Source organism: Hordeum vulgare, chromosome 6H (assembly GCF_904849725.1).
Source record: "Hordeum vulgare subsp. vulgare chromosome 6H, MorexV3_pseudomolecules_assembly, whole genome shotgun sequence".
Taxonomy (NCBI): domain Eukaryota; kingdom Viridiplantae; phylum Streptophyta; class Magnoliopsida; order Poales; family Poaceae; genus Hordeum; species Hordeum vulgare.
The window spans coordinates 535164570-535170569 of NC_058523.1; positions in this window are offsets into that span (position 1 = coordinate 535164570).

Consider the following 6000-nt stretch of genomic DNA (forward strand, 5'->3'; position numbering starts at 1 on the left):
TTTTCTTCTTGAATTTGAGATCTAGGGTCATGTTATTGTTTACATATGCTGAAGAAATGTTCCCATTTTGAGTGGATAGATCAGTACGTTGATAGGCTTGAATCTGAAGGCCACATTGATATGAGCGACACCGCAACCCGGGATCTAATTTTGCCGCCGTTTGTTGTGGAGAGACCCACTTTCAGCTCGGGCAGAGAAGCGTAGGCGGAGAGACCCATGCCGACGGCAAGGATTACGCGCGTTGCTACGGGCCGCCCTTGCTGAACTACCCGTGGAGGCCGAAGTAAACGAGGAATTGAAGAAGGTAAAGAAGCTTCTAAGGTAGATGGTGGATTTGCATAAGCAAGCAAATCTCATGGCAGGAGCATTCTATTCTTGTATCATTGTTCTGTTCTTTCTTTACCTCTTGTTCATCCGTCGTTAGAATGGACAAAAGTGTAAGCAAGCTAGTTTCATGTACTGAGTGTAAGCAGAACTTTCTTAAGTTCTTCAGTGAAGTAGCTAATTTGAAATTTGAATATGCATTTCGAGTTCTTCAGTTAGCAAGTGCGAGATCAAAGTTCAGTTTCAGTAGAAAAAATTATTCGTGGGCTGGCGAATATATGTTGGGCCATGACCCTGAAGTTGAGGAATAACGAGGCCCAAAGAGTGCAGTTACACGAAATAAATAAATCTGGACTGCCTGATAGATGTTGGGCCGACAAACCAGGCCCAAAGAGAAAACAAACCCACCTGCCTAGATTTGACTTGTTTTTATTTCAAAAAAATGGTTTTACTTGTTTTACATGTCTTAGGTCCTAAATAATTTGATTCGGTTTCATGTTTGTATTATTTACTTCATAATTTTTTTGTTACGAGTTGCATGCATTGTTCACCGAAATATTTGTGTCAAATATTTTGTTTCATGAAGTAACATAGAGAGCATCCATAATGTGTTGTTTTTGCTGCCCTTCTCTCTCTTAATAGAGGCAGCCTCTATACATTGCAAACTGCAGCCTCTAGCAAATAGGTTGAGATTTCTTCTGTTTTTAGTATGTTGTAGGGTCCATCTAAGAGGCAACCACAATCTCTATACATTGCGTACTTGTCTATGAAACTTGGAGGCGTTGAATGGGATCCCGCCTAGACATTGTGGATGCCCTCAAAAAGAGAAACATCTAGATGGAGACATTTAGTACTCCCTCCGTCTTGGTGCATTAGGCATCTAATGAAAATCAGAATTTTCCAAAACTAAGTCACGTAACCTTAATTGTTTAGTTGTTTCCTTTACTTACTCATTGGTCCTTCCCCATGCAGCCAGAACTAAGTCACGTAACCTTAATTGTTTGGTTGTTTCCAAAACTAAGTCACGTAAGCCAATGCATGTACTTTTTGCTTGGTGCTCGTTGGGCATTCTGGCCAGATTATTTAGCAAGGATTATGGGGTAAACAGGCTGAGATGATTGGTTATTTTCACAGTTTGATTTTTCCCTTCGTCCACTCACCTCACACCTTGGTTGCGCTGCACCTTCTAATGTGCCTAATGCACTGGTATAGAGGGAGTAGCAAACAATATTACATGCCATAAGTTCTGATGGAAACACATAGATATAGTACATAGATATAGTTGCTCAAACAACACATAGATATAGTACGTAGTAGTAGCGGGCACAACATCATGATTACAACTGGCTTAGAACTAAACATAAAATGATACGAGTCTTTGCATGATGAACCTTAAAGATAAGACGATAGACAAGAAACGATAGAAAAACATATGATAAGCCCGACATGGAGACAGGCGTCTTCACTCCTCATCGTCGGCGGTCGGCAAGTTGTAGGGGAGGGTGTGCATGGCGTGCTCGTTGGACCAGATACTGTCGAGGTCGGCAAGCAGATGAACCCGCACCCACCAAACCAGACACGGCCGAGGAGGTGATACGCATCATACGGGTTGCGGAAGCGCACAAGGATGCCAGTTCCTCCCAGGCGGGGCTCATCGACGGTGAACATCTACGGAGTGCCCACAGGTAGGTGGCGATAGAGGGCGCGAAGGAAGATCATCGCGAACTCCCGTGCACCCCGCCAGCGAGACATGGCCCAGACCCGGAGCTGGTTTTCCACGACGATCGCGGCGGGGTACTGCCTTTCCCGCATGGTGACGGGCGCAAGGAACGTCGGCCCATGGGACTCCATGGTTGCTTGGGGGCTTGGTTGCTTGGATGTGATGCGAGTGGGGAGAAGGATGAAGATGAAGGTTAGAGGTGCACGAGAGGAGGGGTTAAATATGCGTTTCGGGCTGCGTTGCTTCGTCGATTTCGTGCCCGCCATTAATGGATGCCGTTTGCGTTTGCCTATTGGATCAAAGGGTGCGTCATCGATTCACGGGCCCGTCGAGCACGTCGTTCAGACTGCGTCGAGCACGCCCCCGTTCAGACTACGTCGATGCACCACCTATTCAGACTGCGATCCTCGATGCGCTACTAATGGCTTAGATGCGACGCGTGCATGCATGCAAAAGGACGCAACAAAGAAGCACACGAAGTCAGACGCGCGTACGCCAGATCCATGCACCACATCATTGTCAATCATCGGATCTTGTTGGACGGTCTAGATCGAATAGACGGGCCGATCCAAACCCCAGCTTGCCAGCCGATCAGCGCACACGAATCCCTCCACGCAAAGCTTGTCAAACTGGACAGTGATACAATCTTTACTGAGAGGCCTCTTGGCAAAGCCTGTCAAACTGGAAAGTGATACAATATTTACCGAGAGGCCTCTCGCAAAAGAATGTCAACTAGTGGCGTCGTCTAGCATCTTTACCGAGGGCATCCCTCGGCAAACTAGGCGCTCGACATATGTAGGAGACTCACATGTCAGGTGATAGACACATGTCACTTTCCTATTGGGTAGCTTTACCGAGAGCCACTCTCGGCAACACTGAGAGCTCGACGTTGCATGTGGACCCACATGTCAGGCGATAGACACGTGGCGCTTTCCTACTGGGTAGCTTTACCGAGCGTAGCTCTCGGCAAAGACGGTATTCAACGTATAGCCTGGACCCACATGTCAGTAGGCTGACACGTGGCTCTTTCCTACTGGATGCCTTTACCGAGAGTTGCTCTCGGCCTATGTTGCTGGACCCACATGTCATGTTGTCGCCACATGGCAACGGCCGGTCCTGTTTGTGATCCGTTAGCTACTTTATTTTGTCGGGTGCCGCATATGCCTCTCGGCAAACTCTTTGCCGAGTGCCCTTGACCTGGCTCTCGGCAACTTCTTGCTTGCCTGAGGGGTATACGCCGGGTGCCCTTTGCCGGCGGTTAGGAGGCCATTGCCGAGTGTAGTGACACTCGGCGTACGCGTCGATTCGAGTAGTGTATCATTGTGATCTCATGAACCCATGTATGCTATTCGTCTATGATATGTGATTGTCTCTGATGTAATGTCTGATTGTCTTTGCCTACTGGTTGGTTTATTTTAGCCACACAATGCCCTTTTTCTCATTGCATTTCACTTGATGTCATAACTATTTTTTTTGCCGGTTAAAGGGAGTTTTTATTGAAATGTAATAGAGTTACAGTGTCAAGAGGCCACAAATCTTCAATACAAGGTGAAACCGAGCTCAACAACACAACAATAGTTCACTCGGGGCGGGTACAGTTGGCCAACCGATCAACAACTCTATTCCGACTACGATAAATTTTCTGGGGAAAAAACTATTTGTCTCGAGTTGTGATTGTCTCTGGTGTATTGTATGATTGTCTCTGCGTGCTGGTTCGATTGTTTTAGCCACACAATTCCCTTTTTCTTCTTTAACTTCATTTAATGTCACAACTATTCTTATTTATGTGTTGTGTAAAATCGACCTTGGGAAATGCCAATTGGTCCTGTTGTTATCGCTTATTTTGTCAGGTATACTATTATTCTATTAATTTTCTTGCCCTTTTACTAGAATTTTTGTGTTTTCTCCATTGCTGCCACAAGAGAAACTTGTAAACTTCATCACAAGAGTATTAATCCAAAACAATTCTTGCTTTAAGATATAAACACCACATGCCTGTGTTTTTTTGCTTCATTGTTGTTGTGACCGTGATATGTGATCTGGAAGAAGGCATGTGAACACGGTAGAGAGATGTTCGATGAATCAAACCAGATATGATCTTGCTTTTAGTATTTTGGTTTGTAAAGTACAAAATATCATCTAGGTTGATATCTTCAGTGAGATGCAAATAAGTGAGATTATTGAGTCATGTCATATTGGATGATGCACTTTGACATTGTTCTAACGTTAACCGTAAGAGGGTGATCATAGTTCGAGACTGAGATTTGATTATTCGGCGACGGCGAGATATTCTTAGGGCCCTTCTGTGTGCCGGCATCCATCATTTTCTACCGGACACAGCGTGACTTGATCACGGCGGGAGAAGAGGACAAAACTGGTAACGAGGAGACTAGCATAGTGACAATGTGTTTGATTCACGGGGATGTCGATATATCTCTCCTTGGTTTTTATAAAATATCGCGAAGCAACAAGAATAATATAAAGGTATCTAAAGGTTTACTGGAATATCATGTGTGTGAGTATAAGGGTCAATATGGATGTCCATGGTTTCACTGTTTATCATTGAACGAAATATTTTTGGTCATGTTTATATTTCACCCACATTTTCTTTATTTTATAAGGAAAACGTTATAAATCATCCGGCCGATCGCACGCTGGCATCCGCCCTCTTCTTTATACGTCACTTGCCTCATGATCATCATCAAAAGTTTTTGCAACTAGCATGTTGTTGTAATTTTTCATCGCAACAACGGCTCTGCTGCAGGATCTGAATCTTTAAAATTAGATAGTACAGCGACGCAATGCTTCTGCAACATAATCTCAATTGCAAAAAGAAAATCTGCAACAAAACTTTAATTGCGAAAAAATTTATAATAAGATCTTTGTTGCAAAAAAAATCTGCAACAAAACTATCGTTGCAGAAAAACTGCAACTAGACCTAAGTTGCAAAAGTGGAAAAGTTTTTCTGTCGCTCGATGTGAGAGATCTGACGGCTCGCGAGCCGGCGGATATTTAAAAAAAAAACCGCCGACTGAAGCGTAGCACGGCCCATTTTATAATGATGATACTGATATTTCATTCTAAAATCTTGGTCATGCATACCTTTAGATTTCATGGAAATTTATGCACCTTATATGTTGGAACAAAGGGAGTAGTGAACACCATGAAGTGATCACAGTGATTGACCTACACTAACTGTACATAGATGACGCTGGATATGGAGATGGGGGTGGTGTGGGTGAAGATGCTCCAAGTGATGCCTTGATGTTGGTTGTGATGATGATGATGATGATGATGAAAAATTCCCCGGCCTAATGTGCCAAATAAGAACAATAAGCCCTTCTAGAGAAAAACCAGGGCTCAATGGTGACGGTTGCGACTGTCGAAAAAAATACCTGAAAAACAAGGTATGTCTCTCGAGGACTAAAGTGTGCTACCCTTGAAAGTAGAACATGATGCAGATCTGTTGGGCCTCAGACACAGCCTTGCCACATGGTCCCTTAGGCCTCCTCTAGGTGAGTCCCTCTAGCTCTCAATGCATTTCCCTTTATCTACCAATGACGTATTTTCGTTGGATTTCTCCTCGTGCCTAGGAGTGTCATTATCTGCCTGCTTTCTCCACTTTTTGGCAACATCCATGTTTTGTTCTCCTCTGGATGGAAATATGTAAATGCAATGGAAATAATGATAAACTATAGAAAATACGATTGATGTGTTTAATAAATTAGCAATTCATCTTATGAAGTTATGATACAAAATGCAAGTATCATGAGCATCTAGAGATCCTTCGCCCTTGATAGTGTGTCATATCTTTGCAAACTATGAACCACCTTAATACACCATATGGCAATTTTGGTATTGAGATCACATGCTAATGCCAATGTCTCGCAACGCGCCAGGGCTACAAGTGTCACGGGATTCAAGTTACCTAGGAGCTCCCATCGCAGATATGACAC